A 26,408-nucleotide genomic window follows, 5' to 3' on the forward strand; every position below is an offset into this window, starting at 1 on the left:
TGTTGAGGGGGAAGGGAGAATCACCTCGTGGTCTTCTTGAGACAAAGAAATTCATCGTGGTTGCTAATCCACTACACTATAACATTATTCAATCCACTGAAATCTTGATGAGGTCAAAATGTGTGTAATAATGAAATTAAAGGATGTTAGTGAGGATAGAGGAGAGCATGCAACAACTTATCTTTTTGAAACAATGGAGAGAGAGCAATGTAAAACACAATGATCAGTATGCACAATTAAACAGTTTGAATTTAAATTCACACTACTTCATAAAGCTAATTCCTAAGACTAATTTGCCCAAATGCCAGTCTTACTTCCAGTAATCGATAGCTCTATGCAGGATATGCAGAGATGTCCCGAAGTTTCGCGGCGTTTCACAGAGCTCATGCAGGCTTCTGTAAAAAGCAGAGAATTCTTGATCCGAAGCTTCGTTGTTCGTGAGGAAGAGTCTCTGATCAATAATGTGCACAGCGATTAAGTCAGAAGGAATCCGGTCGCTTCTAACTTTTAATTAACTGCTTGGGCTGCAGTCGTAACGTTACTTATAATAAACAAATAAAAAAACCGTCGTAACTCAATTGAGTGAGACGGCGCAACTTAGGTATTTTTACCGTGGCCAGTGGTATATACGAAAGCGCGCCGAGTCCTTTTTTTTTTTTGCAAGGCAGACGTCTTGATCTTGGATGTTCTGATGAGCGGGTGTCTCTTTATGTCTGTATGACGCGAAGTCCACAGCGCAAAAGAGGAAGAATGTAGGATGACCGAGTCACTTATGGAGTCGGGGGGGATGTGACGTAGGTAATCCTGCCTAGGCGTGACGTAGGTCATCACGGAAGTTAGTTGATGGGATTTGTAGTTCGAGACGGGATGGTGGCTGTACCTACAATAGAAATGCCATTCGCTGGAAAAGAAAAGGTGTTGTGCGTGAGAGTACGATCGAACACAGTCCAACAAGACTGCAGCGTGCATTTATGAGAGAATTCTCTAAAAACGCACCAACTGCAATACAGATTCAGACACGGCACAAAAAGTTCAAAGAGGAAGGCTGTGTGTGTGTGTGTGTGTGTGTGTGTGTGTGTGTGCGCGCGCGTGCGCACACGTCAGGCAGCATGAATATTGACAATTTGTGAAATTCTTCATGGAATCCACATACCTTTGAATTTCTCATTCAGATTTTGAGGAATAAATCTTATATTGCTCAACATTAAGCCTGTTCAGTTTCGTTTGCCAAGACTATGCAGTTTCTGGGATATTTACATCTCAAATAATATCAATTTAAAAAAAAAAAAAACACACTGTATAATTTAATATAAATATTAAAATATACAAATTTAAGACACCTCTCAGGGGAATGTTATCATTGTTTCTGTTGAACTTCATGTTTGAATTTTGCTCACCACACCACTTCTTCATGTAGCGGATTCCAACAATGAGAAGGACAATGAAGGCAGCAATGACGAGGATAGCGATGGATGCAAAAATGCCAATTCGACCTCGTCCTGATCCTCCACCTGTTAAATCAGAACAGTATTCATCAATAAACGTTTTCACTCTGTAAATCTGGAGTTGTGTAGGAAGGGTTTCTTCAATCTCTCAGGATTTGCCCTTAAAACTCTCAGATTGCAGGGTTTGACAAGGGACAGAGGAAAAGGCAAAGGAAAGATCAGTGATAAATGCACTCCGTGTGTGTGTGTGTCAGTTACAGTAACAGAGCAGACAGCCCCCCACCCCACACACACTACCTTTCTCCGGCTCATCCCCAAACTTGCACTCTATCTACAGGATGCTTCTCCCACTCTCCGCAAACTTGGTCTCCAACATCTTTATGATCGCCGCAGCTTCACCATCATCACATTGAGTCCACGTTTCATTATTCAGATGAAAAATGATGAAACTCTCATTATAGCTGAACTTCAGGTATGCTCTTGTGATGTTGAAATCATCACAAACAAGCATCCACTGTACAGATCCTGAAAACAAACACACATACACTTAATACACCTCTGCGTCAGGAATTATTTTAGCTTGGTTTTCAATCTTCCACGCCCTCAGCAAACATTATTTCATGTTGCTTTGCTTGACAACATGGGTGGAAAATGATAAATAAAATGATTAATCTACAAGGTGAATGTTCTTCTTTCAGAGCATCTTGACTTTATTTCACAGCATGTACAGTGGTGCTTGAAAGTTTGTGAACCCTTTAGAATTTTCTATATTTCTGCAAAAATATGACCTAAAACATCATCAGATTTTCACACAAGTCTTAAAAGTAGATAAAGAGAACCCAGTTAAACAAATGAGACAAAAATATTATACTTGGTCATTTATTTATTAAGGAAAATGATCCAATATTACATATCTGTGAGTGGCAAAAGTATGTGAACCTCTAGGATTAGCAGTTAATTTGAAGGTGAAATTAGAGTCAGGTGTTTTCAATCAATGGGATGGCAGTCAGGTGTGAGTGGGCACTCTGTTTTATTTAAAGAACAGGGATCTATCAAAGTCTGATCTTCACAACACATGTTTGTGGAAGTGTATCATGGCACAAACAAAGGAGATTTCTGAGGACCTCAGAAAAAGTGTTGTTGATGCTCATCAGGCTGGAAAAGGTTACAAAACCATCTCTAAAGAGCTTGGACTCCACCAATCCACAGTCAGACAGACTGTGTACAAATGGAGGAAATTCAAGACCATCGTTACCCTCCCCAGGAGTGGTCGACCAACAAAGATCACTCCAAGAGCAAGGTGTGTAATAGTCGGCAAGGTCACAAAGGACTCCAGGGTAACTTCTAAGCAACTGAAGGCCTCTCTCACATTGGCTAATGTTAATGTTCATGAGTCCACCATCAGGAGAATACTGAACAACAATGGTGTGCATGGCAGGGTTGCAAGAAGAAAGCCACTGCTCTCCAAAAAGAACATTGCTGCTCGTCTGCAGTTTGCTAAAGCTCACGTGGACAAGCGAGAAGGCTATTGGAAAAATGTTTTGTCGACGGATGAGACCAAAATAGAGCTTTTTGGTTTAAATAAAAAGTGTTATGTTTGGAGAAAGGAAAACACTGCATTCCAGCATAAGAACCTTATCCCTTCTGTGAAACATGGTGGTGGTAGTATCATGGTTTGGGCCTGTTTTGCTGCATCTGGGCCAGGACGGCTTGCCATCATTGATGGAACAATGAATTCTGAATTATACCAGCAAATTCTAAAGGAAAATGTCAGGACATCTGTCCATGAACTGAATCTCAAGAGAAGGTGGGTCATGCAGCAAGACAACGACCCTAAGCACACAAGTCGTTCTACCAAAGAATGGTTAAAGAAGAATAAAGTGAATGTTTTGGAATGGCCAAGTCAAAGTCCTGACCTTAATCCAATCGAAATGTTGTGGAAGGACCTGGAGCGAGCAGTTCATGTGAGGAAACCCACCAACACCCCAGAGTTGAAGCTGCTCTGTACGGAGGAATGGACTAAAATTCCTCCAAGCCGGTGTGCAGGACTGCTCAACAGTTACTGGAAACATTTAGTTTCAGTTATTGCTGCACAAGGGGGTCACATCAGATACTGAAAGCAAAGGTTCACATACTTTTGCCACTCACAGATATGTAATATTGGATCATTTTCCTCAATAAATAAATGACCAAGTATAATATTTTTGTCTCATTTGTTTAACTGGGTTTTCTTTATCTACTTTTAGGACTTGTGTGAAAATCTGATGTTTTTGGTCATATTTATGCAGAAACATAGAAAATTCTAAAGGGTTCACAAACTTTCAAGCACCACTGTAGTGTGGTTCAGCAAGTAGGCAATCTATCATTTAGAAGTATTTTATCAATTTCTGATGAACTCTAGTGAGAAACCAGCATTCATGAACAGTTAAGGTCTCACCTTCAGTGCGATTAAAGGCTTTCAGTACTGCAGACAATAAGAACATAACGTCATCCTGATGGCCATGAACACAGACATGCCTAAATTTGCAGGTTTCATTCTTCCTCTTCTCCATCGGGATGTTCGGGGAACTGCAGAAAAACAGCACCCTGTCCACCAGAACACCACCAGTAAACTCTGGAATAGACCTGTTCATTCTGAGTGCGACAGTGCCGTTGTACAGAACGTTCAAACCTGTAAAAATAAAGAGCAAATATCTCAGACTTATGACAAGCTGCTCTCATTTTCACCATATCATGCCAAGGTTCACAAATCTGAATCCTGATTCCAAGAGAGAACAAGAGTGCTCCGAGAACACAATATCCCCTGCTGGCAACTCTGCCATAACTCTGGTAAAATGCGACTGAATTGAACGAATTGCAACATACATATTACTGACACAACAAAGAATCCTGTCAAGTTTTGTGATGCATACCAGGAATTGTACGAAAGACTGGAGACCAAAGGAGAGAGAGACCTGTACAGACTAGCTAGGCAGAGAAACAGGGAAGCGAGGGATGTACAGCAGGTAAGAGTGATGAAAGATGTAAATGTGCTGACAAACAAAGAGAGAGTGTATTAAGAAGGTGGAAAGAGTACTTTGAGGATTTATTAAATGAGGAGAATCCAAGAGAGAAAAGGTCAGATTCATTGGAGACAGCAAATCAGGAAGCAGAGTTGGTTAGTAAGGATGAGGTGAAGGCAGCCATGAAAAGAACGAAGACTGGGAAAGCAGTCGGACCAGATGGTATCCCGATTGAGGCTTGGAGATGTTTGGGTGAGATGACTGTGGAGTTTCTAATGAGATTGTTTAATAAGATCCTAGAGAAGGAGAAAATGCCAAATGAATGGAGAGTGTGCTAGTCCCAACATACAAGAATAAGGGAGATGTACAGAGCTGCAGTAATTACAGAGGAATAAAATTGATGCGCCACACCATGAAGCTATGGGAAAGGGTATTGGACGTGAGACTGAGAAGAGAGGTAGCAATCTGTGAACAGCAGTACAGGTTTATGCCAAGGAAAAGAACGTCGGATGCAATTTTTGCTTTAAGAATGTTTTTTTTTTTTTAAGATTTTTTTTTGGGCTTTTTCCACCTTTATTGGATAGGACAGTATAGAGACAGGAAATGAGCAGGAGAGAGACGGGGAGGGATCAGGAAATGACCTCGGGTCGGAATCGAACCCGGGTCCCTGGATTTATGGTATGGCGCCTTATCCACCTGAGCCACAAAATTTTTTTTTTTGACATGCATTTTTATTATTTCAAAAGAGATTTTATATATATATATATATATATATATATATATATATATATATATATATATATATATATATATATATATATATATATATATACACATACACACACACACGTCACAGTACAGTATTATATTACACTCTCTCAAAGTCCTTATAACCCATATCCCACCCACAACATTCCTGCCGGGAAAGAAGGAAAAAAAAACCCAAACCAAACCAAAAAAACAACAACAACAACAACAACAACACACAAACAACAAACAAAAATCACACAAGAGGGGAGGGGAGGGGGGGGCTCAGTTGAAAGTGTATGGTTTGCACTACACTACTGGGTCAAGCTATGAGGAAGGCAATGTGGCAAGTTCGTCAAAGTATGTCAGTAAAGGGTCCCAGGTTTTAAAGAACTTCCCTGTTGACCCTCTGAGGGTGAACTTAATCTTTTCAATTTTCAGAAACATCATGTCAGAGAGCCATGTTGTAGCTTTTGGTGAAGTTGCTGACTTCCATTCCATCAATATACGTCTCTTTGCAATTAAAGTAGCAAAAGCAACGATGTCTTCTTTGCGATTAGGCATTAAATAATCTCCACTCCCTGTGACCCCAAATATGGCTGTTATAAAAGTAGGTTGTAAATCTAAATCAAAGGCTTCGTTTAAGATATCAAATACTGACGTCCAGAAATCCTGAAGTCTTGGACACGACCAAAACATATGAGAGAGGTTTGCTCGGCCTTGTTTACAACGGTCACATAAGTCAGTTGTATTGGGATATATTTTTGCCATCTTAACTTTACTATAGTGCAAGCGGTGTAGGACTTTAAACTGAATTATATTTAACCTTGCGCAAGAAGTTGTCCCATTCACCCAACACAAAGCTCTGTCCCATGCTGCCTCTGGAATTTTTGTACCTAGTTCCTCTTCCCATTTTATTTTAATGCCATCCATAGAGACCTTGTTAGCTGCCATAATCAAATTATAAATTTTTGAAATTTGACCTCCAAAAATTAGAGGAATTACCAATATATCCTCTACATGTGAGGGCGCTGGCAATTGAGGAAATGATGGGAAATGGGTTTGAATGAAATGACGTATCTGGAGATACCTGAAAAAGCTAGTTCTTGGAAATTGAAATTTGTTTACCAGCTCAGTGAAGCTTAGGAAAACCCCCTTTATGAAGAAATCTTTGCAAGTCTTAAGGCCCATGTGTTCCCATTGTTTGAAAGTGCCATCCAGTCTGGAAGCTGGGAAAAGAGGGTTATCACAAATAGGACTAAGCATGGAAAGCTCAGTCAAATGGAATGTTTGTCTAAATTGCATCCAAATTCTAAGCGTTGAAGTTATCACTGGGCTAAAACAGAAGCATGAGGGGGAAAAGGGGAGTCTTGATGTAAGTAATGCAGTGAGAGATGACCCTTTACAAAATTGTGCCTCAGCATGGCACCAGTCTATATTAGGGGATTGAAACCAATATAATATTTTTTGCAAATTTGCCGCCCAGTAATAAAACATAAAATTTGGAAGAGCCAGTCCTCCACTTTGCTTAGGACTTTCAAGGAATATTTTACGAATTCTTGAAATTTTACCTCCCCATACAAAACTTAAAATTAACCCATCCAGGGAGCGGAAGAAAGATTTCGGGAGAAAAAATGGAATACTTTGAAATAAGTATAAAAACCTTGGCAGCACATTCATCTTGATACAGTTAATTTTCCCAGCTAATGACAAATAAATAGTGCTCCATCGTTGAAGATCAGATTTTAATTTTTCAAGTATAGGAGTGAAGTTGCCCTCATACAGACCAGAAAATGTAGGGGTAATATTAATTCTCAAGTATTTAAACCCAGATTCAGAAACACTAAAAGGTAAAGTCTGCCTCTTTGATTGTATGAGTTTTATCATTAATGGGGAAACACACGCTTTTTGAATAATTAATTTTGTATCCTGAAAATCTACTAAAATCCCCCAAAATACTCAAAATCACTGGTGTACACAATTAGAAGATCGTCTGCATATAAAGACATTTTATAATCTGTATCCATTCTTCTTATACCCTGTATAGACTGCGTGGTTCTGAGTTTTAGCGATAAAGGTTCTATTGCCAAAACAAATAGCAATGGGCTGAGAGGGCAGCCTTGCCGCGTTCCTCTGGATAAAGGAAAATATTGAGAACAAACTTTATTAGTGACTACTGCAGCTTTTGGAGAGGAATATAACAGCCTCACCCAGGACACAAACTTAGGTCCAAACCCAAATTTAGTCAATACATAAAACAGGTAGTTAAATTCTAGTCCATCAAAGGCCTTCTCCGCGTCCAGGGAAACAACCGCCTCTGGTGCATCCCCAGACGACGGAGAGTATACTACATTTAAGAGCCTGCGAATGTTAATGAATGAGTGACGGCCCTTAACAAAACCTGTTTGGTCATTTGAAACTATGCCTGTTATCACTGTATTTATTCTAGCAGCTAAAACCTTGGAGAGTATCTTCACATCCACATTTAACAGTGATATGGGTCTATAAGAGCTACAGTCTGTTGGTTCCTTGCCAGGTTTCAGCAGGACTGTGATAAGCGCTTCTGTGAGAGTTTGTGGAAGGGCAGACTTCTCAAATGAATGGTTGAACAGACTGAGTAGCAGAGGTGTTAGCTGTAAGGAAAATTTCTTATAAAATTCAACGGGAAAACCGTCGGGTCCAGGCGTTTTTCCGCTCTGCATTTCTCTGATTGAGTTTTCTATTTCCTGCTTATCAAGGGGTCTCTCTAGATTTTCACATTGATCCTGTGAAATTGTTGGGATATTCAAATTTTCTAGAAATTCTTCCATGAACAGTGTGTCAGGGGGGGATTCTGTTGTGTATAATGTTGAGTAAAATTCCTTAAAAGTATTGTTAATTTCCAGGGGGTCTACTGTCAATTCTTGATTATTTTTCCTAATAATGGGTATAAGACGAGATGCTGACCTACCCTTCAGCTGGTGAGCAAGAAGGCGACCTGCCTTTTCACCGTGTTCATAAAAAAATGTGCGTGACCGTAACAAGTTATACTCTGTTTTCTCTGTGGATAATAACTCATATTGAGTTTTAAGATTTAGTTTTTCTTTATATAGTTCTGGCGTTGGGGTCTTGGAGTATTGATTATCAATGTTTGAAATAGAATTAATTAGCCTTTCCCGTGTTTGTCTTCTATCTTTATTGCGTGATGCTGAAAATGATATAATTTGGCCCCTCAAAACAACTTTTAATGTTTCCCATAATAATGATGGTGATATAGAGTCAGTCTGATTGGTTAACAGAAAATCATCTATTGCTTTGGAGATGAACTTACAAAAATTTTTTATCTGAAAGTAAAGCTGTGTTCAGCCTCCAGGTTGGTCATGAAGAGTAATTAAGTGTAATGTTAACGTCAAGAATTACAGGTGCATGGTCAGATTCCACTATTGCTGAATATTGTACAGATTTAATAGAAGGTAGGAGACACTTGTCTATGAAAAAATAATCTATTCTTGAATATGACTGATGTACATGAGAGAAACAAGAAAATTCTTTTTTGCTGGGGTATAAAAACCTCCACGGATCTACACAACCTATGTGAGTCATGAGGCTAGAAAGGGCCCTGGACATCTTTGATGTGGGTATGACCCTGGGGTTTGAACGGTCCAGGGAGGTATCCATGACACAATTCATGTCTCCACCAAATATTAGACGTTGACTGTTCAAATCTGGTAATAAGGACATTACTTTCTTAAAAAAATCAGCATCGTCCCAATTGGGGGCATAAATGCAAACTAACACCACAGGGCTGTGAAAAAGCCTACCTGACACTATGATATAACGTCCTTGGGGATCTGAAATTATATCAGAAGCTGTGAATAGTATTTTTTTATGAATTAATATTGTCGTTCCCCTAGCCCTACTACTGAAAGATGAATGAAAGACTTGTCCTACCCAGTTTCTTCTGAGTAAGATTTGGTTTTGGATACGCAAATGCGTTTCCTGTAAAAATGAAATTTCAATGCCCAGTCTTTTCAAGTGTGAAAATATACGGGCCCTTTTTACTGGACCATTCAGGCCTCTGACATTCCAACTAATAAACCGAACTGGTGACCCTCCAGCCATACCATTACTTCCTATGATCGCCTTTTCCTAATAATAGCAACGTGACAATGTAGATAACATATATTGCAGAGCCTTGACAAGGGGGGAGGGGAGGGAAGGAGAGGAGAAAACAAACCAAAATCCCTGAGAAAGAAAACCCGGCCAACCCATACCCTGAACATATAAGAAAACACTAGGTTCATCTTTTGAACGACGATGAACCGCAGCCCTATTGTGGTTAAACTTCCAATTGTCCATGAAGCTTTAAGCTTACTAACATACATTAGGCTGCGTCACTTTGACAAACGCACATATTCAGCATATTCACTCCAAAAAAGAGAGGGGATAAATCAATAAATTGCAATCTAACAAAGTAGGTTATGACATAGCTATAGGCTAATGGTGATGAATATATCTGTAATGAATGTAGGCTGTAACTGTAGTTCAAATCAAAATTATCATGCTCCATGAATAAAATAAACAATAAAATTTGTTATAATTAAACAAAACAAAAAAAAAAATATGAAGAGGGCATTATCGTTACAACCACTTTGCATGAGATAGAAATAATGTCCAAAAATAAATAGACCAGGCCTGGTCTTCTTTAGCATTTCAGTCTGATATGAACTATTTTAGAAAACTCAGACCACCATGAAAATCTAGTTCAAAGATAACCTGATTATTTCGTCAGCAATTCTAAATTTAACATTTTCACAACACTGTGTGGCAAACTCAAACTCTCTATATCCATGGAGACAAAAGGACCGTTTCACCTGCACTGTTAAAGAGGAAGACTATGTCTGCGAAGCAACTGCAGGTTCAGTCCAATCACGTGCGGCAATTTGGTTGTCATAGAACTCCTGGGCTTCCTCGGGTGTAGAGAACTCAAATGTCTTATCGCCGAGCTGAACTCGAAGCAGTGCGGGGTAACGCAGGTGGAATCAAATTTTCTTGTCGTAGAGAAGTTGCTTAACACCCTTGAAAGCTGCACGCTTCTTAGCCACATTTGCCGACATGTCGGGGTATATCCTGAGTGTAGATCCTTGGAACACCACCTCGTGCATCCGCTCCCAATGCAGTATTTTTTCCTTCTCCTGAAACCGGTGAAAGCAGACCACGAAGGGACGGGGCGGCCTTCCATCATCGGGCTTTTGGCCGAGAGAGCGGTGTGCCCTCTCAAGTTCTGGTGGCTTGTCAAGCACGCCTTCACCCATCACTTCCATGAGCATCTGCGACACAAACTGAATAGGAGACTGGCCTTTCTCGCTGTCCTCGGGAACATTTAAAATTCTAAGATTGTTCCTACGGGAGCAGTTCTCCAAGTCATCCACTCGGTCAAGCAGGAACTTATTTTGCTTTTCCAATTCCTTAATCCTTTTTTCGGCTGTATTCAGTGCGGCAAAATTGTCCCCAGCGAGGCTTTCGGTTACTTCTAGTCGTGCCTGAACACTATTCACAGTCTCTGTAAGCTCATTTACAGAAGAATGTAATGTGGCCACGGATTCCTGTATCAGTGTAGAAATATCCTCCTTCAGTGAGGCTCGTTGCTTATCTAACTCCGCCACAAGCTGGCTCATGGTAATTCCTGAAGCTGGAGTCGCTTCAGCCGCATTCGCCATTGTAGCCAGCTTGCTAGCAATGCTAGTTCGGGTAGCTGGATGTGAAGATGTCGTCTTGTTGGATTGCTTACTCATATTAAAATATCAACGTTTTCCTCTCAGTGTGGAAGCAGTAACACGAGTCTTTTGTTTTTGCAAAATTAAAATGCCAGATATGGCATTTTAAAAGTTTACTTGAAAGGTTAAGTCGGGAGCTCGCTCTGCTTACTGCCTATCTCTACATGGCCAAACCGGAAATCCAGCCACAAAATTTTTAATTCATGAAAAGTACATGGTTAAAAACAAAACATCACAAGTATTTATAAAAGGTTAAAAAAGCTGATTAAGGTGAAATTCATTGTGATCTACTGATCGCGTGATCTGTTATCTGCTACTCTGGTCTTCTAGACTAACAAGCATAGAGTGAGCTACAAGGGATAATCTGTGTTTAAAACATAATTAATTCCTTATGTTATTTCGGAAAAGCTCTGATTAATGTTTTAAATTGTTTCCTAAAGTGCCACTACTTCTTCTAAGTTATTTCTTGAAAGCTAATCCTCAAATCACCTCTGGTGTTCGGTTTTTGATTGCTTACGTCTGAGCTCAGACGGTAGAGGGGAAAACGGTGTTTTCACTCGTCCATTTCAACACTGGACGTGACTGAAGCAACATCGTGTCTGTGTTTCTCATTTATTATTCCCCTTTACAGGTAAGAAAAGTGAACATAATCGGTTTTGTGATGTGTTTCTATGTTTACTGTGTCTTAATAAGTAGGAAGCAAGATACTGGAGTTTGCCGTAACTTTGAGAGCTTTGTTTTGTTTTACTTGAATGTTACACTCGCCGTAGCTTCCTTGCTAGCTGCGTTGTGTGGCGCGACGATGTTGTTTCAGGGGTGAAGTTGTGCTGTTTGTGTGCAATGTTCGACATTTAATGAGAATACTTGATGATAAATGTTTAGCACTGTTATTCTTTTTATCTGTATGGGTAAAAGAGTGATGATAATAGCTTCCATTTTGCAAGATACAAGTTTGGTTATGACTATTATACATGACAGATGTGGTATATTTTCATTTATATTTGAACTGAAGCAGATGAAAACGTGAGTTTATATTACCATACAGTTGCTGTCCATTTAAATGTACAGTTTGATAATTATGATTTAAACCATTGTAAAGATATTTTATGTTTCCAGTACAATACTTTATTTTTTTCTAACTGAGCAATCTTTTGAGATAACAGTTGTTATAACAGTTGCTGATTTGACAGCAATATAATGTTGAGAAAATTGTGTATTTGTGAAAAAGTTCATTACAACACTGGACGTGACTGAAGCAACATCGTGTCTGTGTTTCTCATTTATTATTCCCCTTTACAGGGGTGTAACATGGGCACATCCTGAGAAGAGATTCAGAGCATGTGGGAAGGAGAATGTTGAGGATGGAGCTGCCAGGCAAATGAAAACAAGGAAGGCCAAAGAGGAGATACATGGATGTGGTGAGAGAGGACATGAAAGTGGCAGGTGTGGTAGAGAAGGATGCTGAAGACAGGGAGCAATGGAGACGAAAGATCCGCTGTGGCGACCCCTAATCGGGAGCAGCCAGAAGATGATGATAAATGGCATTAGCTTTTACTTATCGTGTTGCAGAGCACAGAAAATGTCATTGTGTCTGGTTCGCTAGTTTTATGCATTTTATCTTTTTATGTTGCAATCATTTAATACGTCTACATTTTGCTTTAATAACATCACTGATTTTGTTAATATTGTGAAAAGTTCTTTTTTTGTTTTTACTTTTTGTCTATAAATAAGAAATTAATATATAGTAACTAACATTTCAGACACAATATGTGACAGTTACAGAAATAAAGCAGATCACATACCTTTCCTTTCCACAGTCTCTCTCCTGGAGAACACATACTGCTTTAACCACCTGATACACTCATTCTCCAGGTAGTACTTCCAGTTTTTTGCCTCATCTCCTCTCGGGTCAATCTCTTTTATGAAGATCTCAGCTTGAGATTTAGCTGCAATCCAGGTTTCAGTTTTCAAATCCAGACTGGCGAATAATTCTCCATCATAATGGAACTGAATGGATCCTCTACAGGTGTCATTAACATCAATCTCACAGCGATACATTCTGTATAGTCTATGATTTCCTGCACACACACACACACACAAACACACCGAATTACTGCACATTTCATCTAAATTGCTGATATAATAGTATTAGCCTGGTAAAACCTCTAAATGTCTAATATCTGAGTACTGATATTCAGTACAATAGCAGCATGATGTTGCTTTTATATACACACAACAGTTCTATAAAGAGAAATTAGTATTGGGTAACTGACATATCTCTCACACACACACAACATGGCCAAATAATTAGTAAATTTTGTTCCATCAACGAAATTGTTTCCCAAAGAAGCCGCAGCTTCAAGGTTGCTTGTTGCCATGGCAACGCACTCTGACTGTCAAAGCTAGACGACGGTTGAATGAAATTGCAGAGAGAACTTTAATGAAGACAGACTGGTGAACAAATCCAAATCAACAGGCAAAATCAGTGGACAAGCAGTGGTTAAGCAATCAGCAAACAGAACAGTGGCGGCAGAGACAAAAGGCAAAATCCAATATACAAACAGTAGTCAAAATCCAGAGCAGCAAAACATACAAAAGGCTTGGTATACACAGACACATGGTACTGAGTAATATTTCCAATGAGTGTGTGTACAATCCATCCATAAATAGCATGTGGTGATGCAGAAGTAATGAGAGTCAGGTGCAAGTGTTTACCTAAAACTTTAGCGATTCTGTGTCACACAGTGGCCATGTTGGACGACTGCTGCACATTATAGGAAATGGAGTTTTGAGCATCGGCTGACATGACAGAACCCCCCCCCCCACACACACACACACACAGACTCTGGGAGCTATTCTTTTTTTTGGATGACCCCTACAGTAAGAGACAAGCTTGTCGGGGTGGGTGGCGTGAAAGTTCTGGATCAGCAGGGGTCTAAGATGTCCTTTGAGGGAACTCTGCTATGCTCCACTGGGCCATAAACCTCCCATTCTACCAGATACTCAACTGTGCCCCTTCTGTGGTAGGAATTGAGGATGCTGTGGACAGTGTAGGCTGGTTTCCCATCCAAAGTGGGAGGCGAGGGTTAGGTTGCCATACCAGGCCCTCTGGCTGACATGTTTCAAAGAGGATACATGAAACATGGGTGAGGGGTGATACTGCTGGGGGAGGTCGAGCCTGTAACCAACAGCCCAGCGTATCAGTGATCTCTTGAAAGGTCAGATGAACTTTGCAGTGGGCTTTTTTACAGGTTTGGGAGGTTCAAATTTCCTTGGTAGAAAGCCATACTTTGTCTCCAGGTTGGTACTGATGGGTTTCCCCTCTGTGACGGTCAGCGAAATACCTATACTTTTGCACTACTAGCTCTAAGTACTGGTGGACACTCTCCCATACCTGCTCACTGCATTTGTACCAATCATCAACTGCAGGCACGTTAGTAGGAGAGTCGTCCCAAGGGAACAGTGAAGGTTGATAACCCAGTATGCACTAGAAGGGGGCGAATTGTGTGACTGAGTATCAGAGAGAATTCTGTGTGTATTCAGCCCACGGCAGGAACTGGGCCCAATCTCACTGGTTAGTAGAGCAAAATATTCAGAGGAAAACACAGATTTCTTGAGTCCCCCTTTCCACCTAGCCATTGGACTGAGGGTGGTAGCCTGACATCAGACTCACAGACACTCTCCATTTGTCCAAGAATTTGACCCAGAAACATAATGAGAATTAGGGCCCTCAATCACTGACAATATCCTCTGGGATGCCAAAATACCGGAATATATAATTGAAGGAGTTCAGCTATTTCATAGGCTGTGGGGAGATCAAGTAACAGAAGGAGTTGTAAAGACTTAGAGAATCAATCAATCAATCAATAACGACCAGAATGACAGTGTTATTTTGAGATTTAGGGAGGTTCGTGATGAAGTTGATGGCAAGGTGGGACCATGGACATTGGGGCTTGGGTAGCAGCACGAGTTTGCCCACAGGTGGCTACCGGGGTACTTTGGCTTGTGTGCACACAGAAAATTTCTTTGCCTGTGAGCATACTGGGCCACCAATACTCATCTTTGAGTAATTGATACTGTAAGTATGCTGGCTGCCCGGATGGCCTATGGCAGGAGACGAGTGTGCCCAAGTGAACAACCATCCACACAGCTATGGAGGGACATACTTGTGACTAAGAGGGCAGCCTTCTGGAGGTCAATGATGGGTAGTTTGACCCACCTCACAGTCTATGTTCCATGTAAGGGAGTTTATGAAGAAAGCAAGTGGTATTATGGGTTCAGAGTTCTTAGCTGGAACTGAAGGAGGAAAAACTCAGGATAATACATCTGCTGTGGTATTTTTAGAGCCAGGTTGGAAAGCAATGGTGATGTGAAGGCGTGTAAAAAAACAGGGCCCAGCAAGCTTGCCGGGGGTTCAATCTTTTAGCTGTCTTGAGGTATTCCAGGTTTCTGTGGTCAGTAAAGATGGTAAATGGGTGACACCCCCTCCAGCTAGTGTCTCCACTCTTCTCGTGCCAACTTGACAGCTAACAGTTCTCAGTTACCAACGTCAATTTTGTTCAGTAGGTATTCGCTTCTAAAAGAAGAAAGCCAATGGATGAAGTTTGGGCTATTCGCCGAAGCACTGGGATAAGACCCAATTCAGAGGCACCCACTTCAACGAAGGGTTTGGTGAGGTCTGGGTTTTTCAGGATGGGCACCATGGTGAAGGCTGCTTTCAGTTTATCAAAAGTGTTATAGGCCTCAGGGTTCCATTTCAGGTGCTTGGGCCCTGTTTTTAAGCAGGGCTGTAAGGGGGGTAGCAATACAGCTGAACCCCCTTATGAATCTTCTCATCTCATTCTCATTATCTCTAGCCACTTTATCCTGTTCTACAGGGTCGCAAGCAAGCTGGAGCCTATCCCAGCTGACTACAGGCAAAAGGCAGGGTACACCCTGGACAAGTCGCCAGGTCATCACAGGGCTGACACAGACAACCATTCACACACACATTCACACCTACGGTCAATTTAGAGTCACCAGTTAACCTAACCTGCATGTCTTTGGACTGTGGGGGAAACCGGAGCACCCGGAGGAAACCCACGCGGACATGGGGAGAACATGCAAACTCCACACAGATAGGCCCTCGCCGGCCACGGGGCTCGAACCCGGACCTTCTTGCTGTGAGGCAACAGTGCTAACCACTACACCACCGTGCCGCCCTTATGAATCTTCTATTTTAAAAAAATTGCAAAACCCAGGAAATGTTGTAGTTCTTTGATGGTAGCAAGCATGGGCCAGGTGGTGACAGCTGAGACCTTGTCTTGGTCCATGGTAATTCTCTGGGCACTGAGCATGTCACTCAGGAAGGAGACTTGGGTTATGTGAAATTCACACTTCACCTTGACAAACAGGTGGTTGCTTAGTAGTTTGGACAAGACTGCCTTGACATGGGTTTTGTGGCTTTCGATGTCTGGGGAGTAGATGAGAAGGTCATCAATGTAGGCTACGACACACCTCCCGAGCATGTTCCTCAGTACATCATTTATCAGACATTGCAATATGCTGGGCACACAAGATAGTCCATATGGCATGATGCAGTAGTTGCAGTAGCCTGACGTGGTGCTGAATGCAGTTTTCTATTCGTCGGCCCTGCATATTCGGATCAGGTTAAATGTGCTATAAAGGTCCAGCTTAGTAAAGATTTGAGCTGATCGGAGCTGCTCTAAAGCAGACAGCACAAGGGGCAAGTGGGTACAGGTACTTCACCATGATCTGGTTTAAACCCAGTAGTCAGTGCATGTTCCAAGACCAGCCCCTTTCTTCTCCACAAAGGGTGGCACAGTGGTGTAGTGGTTAACATTGTTGCCTCACAGCAAGAAGGTTCTGGGTTTGAGCCCAGTGGCTGAAGAGGGTCTTTCTGTGTGGAGTTTGCATGTTCTCCCCATGTCTGTGTGGGTTTCCCCCAGGTGCTCCGGTTTCCCCCACAGTCCAAAGACATGTGGTTAGGTTAACATGGGGCAGCCATGGCCTGAATTTTGGGCTGAAGTGCCCATGAACAAAGCACTTAACCTCCCAATTGCTCCTCAGGCACTGTAGTATACAGTGCTCAGCGTAAATGAGTACACCCCCTTTGAAAAGTAACATTTTAAACAATATCTCAATGAACACAATTTCCAAAATGTTGACAAGACAGAGTTTAATATAACATCTGTTTAACTTATAACAGGAAAAAGTAAGGTTAATAATATAACTTGGATTACACATTTTTCAGTTTTACTCAAATTAGGGTGGTGCAAAAATGAGTACACCCCACAACAAAAACTACTACATCTAGTACTTTGTATGGCCTCCATGATTTTTAATGACAGCACCAAGTCTTCTAGGCATGGAATGAACAAGTTGGCGACATTTTGCAACATCAATCTTTTTCCAGTCTTCAAACAATGACCTCTTTTAGTGCCTGGATGCTGGATGGAGAGTGATGCTCAACTTGTCTCTTCAGAATTCCCCAAAGAAAATAATTTCTTTACACCACAAAGGTAAAGGCTATAAGAAGATCAGCAAAGCTTTACTTATAAGTCAGAATACTGTCGCAAAAGTGGTACAAAAATTTAAGAAAGATGGAACTGCAACCATCTCACAGAGACGTCCAGGTCGTCCATGGAAGTTAACACCTTGACAGGAGTGTCTTCTGATGAGAAGGGTTGAAGAAAATCGGCATGCAAGTTCACTGCGGTTATCTAAAGAAGTATAAAGCCAAACCGGGGTGACTATTTCCCGTGACACAATACGGCATACACTGCAGAGGAATGGCATGCATGGATGCTGTCCATGAAAGAAGCCTCTCCTAAAGCCCAGGCACAAAAAAGCCTGCCTAGAGTTTTCCAGCACCCATGCTGACAAAGATGAAGACTACTGGGACTCTATACTCTGGAGTGATAAGACCAAGATAAATGTTTTTGGAACTGATGGCTTCAAAACTGTATGGTGTCACAAAGGTGAGGAATACAAAGAAAAATGCATGATGCCTACAGTGAAACATGGTGGTGGCAGTGTCCTTATGTGGGGCTGCATGAGTGCTGCTGGTGTTGGGGAGCTGCATTTCATTGATGGCATCATGAATTCACAGATGTATTGCTCTATACTGAAAGAGAAGGTGCTACCATCACTCCATGCCCTTGGTCATCGTGCACTTTTCCAACATGACTAAACACACATCTAAGGCGACTGTTAGATTTCTGAAGAAGAACAGGGTGAAAGTGATTCAGTGGCCAAGTATATCTCCTGATCTGAACCCAATCGAACACCTATGGGGAATTCTGAAGAGACAAGTTGAGCATCACTCTCCATCCAGCATCCAGTCACTAAAAGAGGTCATTGTTGAAGAATGGAAAAAGATTGATGTTGCAAGAATGTCGCCAACTTGTTCATTCCATGCCTAGAAGACTTGGTGCGGTCATTAAAAATCATGGAGGCCATCCAAAGTACTAGATGTAGTAGTTTTTGTTGTGGGGTGTACTCATTTTTGCACCAGCCTAATTTGAGTAAAACTGAAATGTGTAATTTAAGTTTTATTACTAACCTTACTTTTTCCCGTTATATGTTATATTAAACTTTGTCTTGTCAACATTTTGGAAATTGTTTGTGTTCATTGAGATATTGTTTAAAATGTTACTTTTCAAAGGGGGTGTACTCATTTAAATGTATTACATCAGAGCTACAATACTCACTAAACTATAGCAACATCACCAAGTTATTCCAGTGATTAACAGTTTAGCTATAAACTATTACACTCTTGAATTAATGATGAACGAATTTATGAGACTGATTCCTTTTTATAGGAGACTGATTTGATAAGCCTATTGCATACATGTCAACCCCTACGGATTTCCCGTATTCTTTACGGATTTTGGCATTTTTAAAAAATGGTACGGGCGTAGTGGTATTCAACTACGGATTTTTCTACATTTTCACCTTAAAATTATTTTGATTTATTACCATCAAAAAAAATCGTCATGAAATACGAAAATGCATGGGAGCCGGCATTTTCTACATTTAAAATTACTCAACCGGTACTTCCGCTAGTACCAACAAGCCATTCCGAATGTTTGAGCATGCGCAATTGTGATTTTCCTGCACACCGAGCGGGAAATAACAGCACATGTAGTGTAACAATAGACAGGTCAAGAGGTCAAGATGTCGGCACCACCGAAGAAAAAACTCAAAACATCTAAAACTGGAGGTCGCTTTCTTCCCGAATGGACAGAAACATTCAATGGAATAATTATCGCTTCCAAAATGGGTGCTGAATATGTCAACTGCACAATTTGTTGTAGAGACGTGAAAGCGTTTGCCTCTGGAAATTATGACGTGAGGGAACACATGAAATCTCAAATGCACGTGAAGAATGCAAACCAGAAAAAGAGACAGCCGTCAATTAATTTCTTAACGCAAAAGCAATCAGGAACATTGCTGAACAATGTGCCAAGTGAACCCCAAATTATTGGATTATGTGAGAAGAGACACTAAATTTTGTTGAACTGCTATAGGGTTAAGAAAACACTGACTGTTGTTTAATTGAGTGTCAACAGTACATATGGATGTACAGAAATAAACCAGTGCATATATTAGGTAAGATCTGATACATTTTTATTATGCATGAAATATTACTATGGATTTGGTATGGAAATTATGGATTTCTTTACCAGGGAGTACAGGTGAGAGCCGTGAGGGGTTGACATGTATGTATTGCACCTACATAGTGAACACGAGGGGTGTGTAAAAAGTATCAGAATTTTGCTAATTGTGTTTTAAAATTAATCCAATTCGAGATCAATACGGAAATTTATAGATCGATCTTTTAGGTTGTGATTATACAGTGTGATCATGTATTTTAATATTGTTAAATGTTATACAATAGGTAAAATATCTTGTTTAGAAACAGCCTCAGCTTTAAAAGTTAAAATATCTTATTTTAGATCTTAAAGAATACATTCAGGAAAATGAAAAAAGAAAATGAGTTTATTTATAATGTGGTCTCACAAGGTTCAAAATATTTCTGTGCTGAGTTTATTACTAGAATTTATTAATTCAATTACTGAGATTAAGCAATTTTAGATTTTTTTCAACAATAAGGTTATCTCTGTGTTTGGCCACTGTTTAAAAAAAAAAAAAAATCCATGCATTCTTGTTGAGCCGAGTTTAGGCTTTAGAGCTCCGTGAGCTGAAATGTCAAAACACTGATGTCCCAGGGCTCAACACTGAATGCAGCCATAAATGGAAATAAGTATAATGAGTTGCATATTAAGAAACTAAAAATTGCAATCATTGGCAAATTACTTTGGTGTAAAATATATATACAGTACCAGTCAAAAGTTTGGAAACCCCTTCAAATTCGATGTTTTTATTTTTAAAATTTTTTTCCTACATTGTACAACCCCGATTCCAAAAAAGTTGGGACAAAGTACAAATTGTAAATAAAAATGGAATGCAATAATTTACAAATCTCAAAAACTGATATTGTATTCATAATAGAACATAGACAACATAGGGAAGCAAGATGGCGCCAGTGTGTCTGTCGGCCTGCCATCAGTTCCGTGAGTTGCTACCTGTCCAGTTTGCGCCATGTCTGTTTATGCTGCTACTCATGCTATGCTGCCACTGCTCTGCTGGCCCTACCTGGATTTATGATCGTCAGACTCTGCTACATCTTAGAAGCGCACTGGTGACCACCGATGGGTCTCTTATTCCATACATCGAATGTCATCCTCTGTCTACCCCACCCTGGATTGTGTCCTTCACCTACCTTGTTGTAGCTCTCTACAGAAGAAGCGCCGCAGGCACCGAGGCAAGCGTGGAGGCGTCCGAGTGGCAATGAGGAAAATCGCGAGTGTTTCTCTCGCCCAGCCTGGGCCTCGTCGGCTCTCTGCAGTCCATCTAGGCCGGACAGATCTCTTCCTGGCCTGTCGTTCGTGGGACCGCTGGTACTCCTGCCATGTTCCCGTCACTCTGGAGGACCAACCTCAAACACCTGTCTGCTCTGCTCGCCCAAGACTGCGTATACGTAGGAGTGGGGTGAATTCCTTGAACATCCACCCTCTGGAATATTCCCCTTGCCCTCAGGCTACGGTCCACTTCACTGCAAAAGTCACCCTGGTCAACAGCAGGTCTGTGTCTAACAAAACTTTTGTTCTAAATGACTTTTTCTCCCGTTACAATCTGGATTTCCTGTTTTTAACCCAGACATGGATTAGCGCTCGAGTTGGCCAGTCTTCTGTCTTTAGTGAACTCTGCCCGCCTCAGTGCTCATTCATTAGCACACCCAGGTGCGCTGGAAGAGGGGGCGGGGTAGCTCTCGTTTTTAAAAACAGTCTTAATTCACGGACACACTCTGTGGGGAGTTTTGTCACATTTGAACTGCAATGCGTAATTGTAGAATGTGCTATGTCACCACTGGTATGTGTACTCGTTTACAGGCCTCCTAAGCACAACAAAGACTTTATAACAGAATTCTCCAACCTTCTCTCCCACCTCCCGTCATCGCACGATCGCCTTCTTATACTTGGTGACTTTAATATCCATGTCTGCTGTCCTGACAGACCCATGGTTAACGAATTCTGTGGTGTAATAGATGCCTTTGGTCTTACTCAACATAAACAAAGCTACTCATATCTTGGGACATACACTCGACCTTGTTCTATCCTATGGTTTTTCTGTGGATAACATTGTGATTGAGGATCCCATTTTTTCTGATCATAAACCTATTATGTTTAATGTTAGTCTATCAAATGCTCTGCAAACTGCCAAAACTCAAGGTCATCATTCTCGCCACATTAACACTCAAACTGCATCCCAGTTCTCAGACAGTTTCATCAGTAACTCTGTTGCAGCTACCATTGCAACAGCGGCATCATCCTCTTCTGGGCCAGATGAATTAGTCAGTCTTTTTCAATCATCTTGCTCTTCCATACTTAAATCTGTAGCTCCTTTCACGTTCACCCGCCCCAAGCTAAAGTCTCAATATCGGTTGGACGAGGCCACCCGCTCGCTCAGGCAAGCCTGCCATAAAGCTGAAAGGAAATGGAAAAAGGACCATCTCACTGTTTCTTTTGAAATTTTTCAATCGACTTTAGCTTCCTTCCAGACAGCGGCTAAAAAAGCCAGAACTAAGCACCTCTCTGACTTGATCAGTACACACTCCAACAGACCCAATATTCTGTTTAGCACTATTAACTCTTTTCTTAACCCTCCTAACTCTCCAGTTGCTGACGTATCTACTGAGACCTGTGAAAAATTCCTCAAGTTTTTCACTGATAAAATAGAGAACATCAGATCAGTGTTTACGCCCTCCTCATCAACTGCTCTACCTGTTCACTCTCATGCACTAGCTACTTTTAACCAATTTCAGCTCATCTCCCTCAGTGAATTGCGGGAACTAGTTTTACATATGAAACCCACTGGATCCCCCTATGATGCCATTCCTTCCTGTATTATAAAGGATGTTTTTGATGCTGTTGGGCCATCGATTCAAATAATTCTAAATTCATGTCTCACATCCGGCACTGTCCCTACCTTTTTTAAGCATGCAGTCGTCCAACCCCTGCTTAAAAAACCCAACCTCGATGCCCAATGTTTGCAAAATTATCACCCCATCTCCAAGCTCCCTTTTTTTTCAAAAGTTCTAGAAAAAGCTATACTGTCACAGCTGATTCCTTTTCTGACCACCCGTAACATACTTGAACCTTTTCAGTCAGGATTCAGATCCCTTCACAGCACCGAAACAGCCCTGCTTAAGTAACTAAATGATCTGCTCCTCACTTTAGATTCTGGTGATAATGCCATTTTGGTTTTACTCGACCTTAGCGCTGCATTTGACACTCTTTCGATTACGTTCATTATGTCTTATATTGAATATTGTTAGTTTTTTCTTTTTTATCAGACATCTAATTTTTTAGGTTTGTTTACCTGACATGTTTCGACGTACGACTGTCGTCTTCCTCAGAGTGTCACCGGATGTTATTGGTGACGCATCTTTTATCAGCTGATGTTTCCGAAGGCGTGGCCTTCCTGTCTGGATTGACAGGTCGGTCACGCCTTCTACTGTCAGTTCGTCCCCTGCAAGATGGCACTCCAGGTATAGGAGAGCATGTATGCTCCCTCATCTCAGTTGATGGTCCTCGGACTTCGCTTACGGATCTCTATGGCCTCCCTGATCCAGCGCTGATGTTTATCATCTTCTGTGCACACCAAAAATACACAAACCAGGAACACCATTACGCCCCATAGTAGATAGCATTGGTTCAGTGACATACAACTTATCAAAAGCACTCACTGAAATAATTAAACCATTACTAGGACTCACAGACCAACACTGCAAAAACTCAAAACAACTGGCAGAAGAACTAAAAAACATAAAAATGCAACAAGACGAAGTTTTCATTTCACACGATGTCATATCTCTTTTCACCAGAACACCCAAGGAAGCCACCATACAGGTAGTACAAGACAAATTAAAAACAGATAGGACGCTCAAGAAACGCACAAACCTCACTGTACAAGACATCACTCAGCTCCTTCAATTCATCGCCACATCCACATACTTTCAGTTCAGGAACACAATTTACAGACAAAAGGAAGGTTTTGCCATGGGAGACCCACTATCAGCCATCATGTGCAGCTTTTTCATGGAAGACCTGGAGCAGAAAGCACTCACTACAATACCAGCGGAATACAGACCAACACTCTGGAAACGGTATGTGGACGACATATTGGAAAAAGTAAAGAGGGGACACACTCAACAACTTACCGACCATCTCAATACTATAGACCAGTGGTTTTCAAAAGGTGAGGCGCGCCTCCCCTGGGGGGCGCCAAAGAGTCACTGGGGAGGCGCGGAGAAACACTTTATGCCTAGTTGTTAAAATAATAAGAGGTTTTCAATGTGCACAAGTAGCTTAAATCTCGGAATATGTTCTTTCCGATGACATTATTAAGTTGACGTCTGTTAAATTCAGGTTTTCATGTTTTTTTCCTGTTGTTGACGTGAGTTCAATTTTACATTGGCGTCTGTTTAATTCATGTATTAATATATTTTATTATATCACATTATTTTATTATCATATTTTATGAATGAATTTTAGGAATGTTTTTTTTAAATGGATGTAGGCCTACTTTGTTACAAGAAAAACAATTTGATACATTAAACAAAAGAAGAAAAAACATGTATTGGCCTATCAGTTATTATTGAAACACACCTGTGTGGGGAATATTTAGGTTTGGGTTGGGGGGGGGGTTAGGGGGGCTCGGTTGTCTTGACCTACTCCAAGGGGAGGCTCGCATTCAATGAATTTGAAAACCCCTGCTATAGACAATACCGGCAATATAAAATTTACACATGAAGAGGAAACGGAGCAGTCAATAGCATTTTTGGACTTAAAAATACAATCACACAGAAGAGGGGGATATCAAAATAAAAGTACACAGGAAACCCACACACACACACCGACCAATATTTAAACTGGACTTCCGAACACCCCACAATGCACAAAATATCCGTAGTTAGAACATTGCATGAACGCGCAGCAATAATTACAGATGCACAGGACAAAGAACAGGAAGAACAACATATACAACACGCACTGAAGGCATGTCAATATCCACAATGGGCAATATCCAAAGGGGCGGAACAGGTCAAAAACAATAAAACACAGAAGAAAGAGAAAAAACAAACCAACAAACAAGAACACAGGGGAGTAGTGACATTACCATACATCAGAGGAATAACGGAACGCATTCAAAGAGCAATGAGGAAATACAACATTAACACACCTGTCAAACCACACACACACAACACTCCATCAGATCCTGGTTCATCCCAAAGACAGAATACATCCGGAAAACAGATGCAACACCATATATGAGATTCCATGCCAATTATGCAATAAAACTTACATTGGGGAGACAGGAAGGAGTTCCAACACAAGAAAAAATGAACATAAGAAAGAGTGCGAAAAGGAGACAGCTACAAGACAAACCCGAATAATAAAAGAAAAGGCACAACAGGAAAATTATAAGTCAGCCATAACAGATCATTGCAAAAGGGAAAATCATATTATGGACTGGGGGAATGCCAGAGTCATCCGCACAGAAGATAAACATCAGCGCTGGATCAGGGAGGCCATAGAGATCCGTAAGCGAAGTCCGAGGACCATCAACCGAGATGAGGGAGCATACATGCTCTCCCATACCTGGAGTGCCATCTTGCAGGGGACGAACTGACAGTAGAAGGCGTGACCGACCTGTCAATCCAGACAGGAAGGCCACGCCTTCGGAAACATCAGCTGATAAAAGATGCGTCACCAATAACATCCGGTGACACTCTGAGGAAGACGACAGTCGTACGTCGAAACATGTCAGGTAAACAAACCTAAAAAATTAGATGTCTGATTAAAAAAAAAAAACTAACAAAATGCGTTTGACACTGTTGACCACAACATCCTCCTCTGCCATCTAGACCAGCAGGTGGGCATCAGGGACACTGCTCTTCTCTGGTTCAGGTCCTACCTTAAACATAGGACCTTCTCTGTTTCCATTGGCCATTTCTCCTCATCAACTGCCTCTGTCTCCTATGGGGTCCCCCAGGGGTCCATCTTGGGTCCCATGCTTTTCAGTTTGTACATGCTCCCACTTGGTGACATCATTAGAAAGCACAACATTTCCTTTCACCTTTATGCAGATGACTCTCAATTGTATTTGCCCTTAAAATCTAGGGACTCCATCCAATCTCTCCTTGTCTGTCTCGAAGACATCAGAAATTGGATGGCTAACAACTTCCTCCAGCTAAATGGTGACAAGACTGAAGTCATTATTTTTGGTCCCTCCAAGGCAAGATGCACTATAGTGAACGATTTAGGTCACCTCACTCCTCATGTCACACCCTCTGCCAGAAACCTGGGTGTCTTCCTTGACTCCGATCTCTGTCTTGGCAAACAGATTAGCACTGTGGTCAAAAATAGTTTTTACCAACTCAGAGTGATTTCCCGCCTCAAATCCTTCCTATCTCATAACAATCTTGAAACAGTCATCCATGCTTTTATCACATCACGACTGGATTACTGCAATTCCCTTTATCTTGGCCTCCCTCAAACCTCACTTAGACGTTTACAGCTGGTCCAAAACGCAGCTGCACGTCTTTTAACTGGCACCAGGAGACGTGAGCACATCACTCCCATTCTGGCCTCTTTGCACTGGCTTCCAGTCTTTTTCAGAATACAATTTAAAGTCTTATTATTTGTTTTTAAAGCACTCAGTGGGCTGGCCCCAGCCTACATCAATGACCTTTTACAGCCCCACTCAGTCCAAAGGTCTCTAAGATCCTCTAACACAGGGCTTCTTCATGTATCTCGCTCGCGGCTGAAGCAGAGAGGTGACAGAGCTCTCTGTTGCTGCTCCACGCCTCTGGAATCAGCTCCCACCGG

This window comes from Neoarius graeffei, chromosome 24 (genome assembly GCF_027579695.1).
Source record: "Neoarius graeffei isolate fNeoGra1 chromosome 24, fNeoGra1.pri, whole genome shotgun sequence".
NCBI lineage: Eukaryota > Metazoa > Chordata > Actinopteri > Siluriformes > Ariidae > Neoarius > Neoarius graeffei.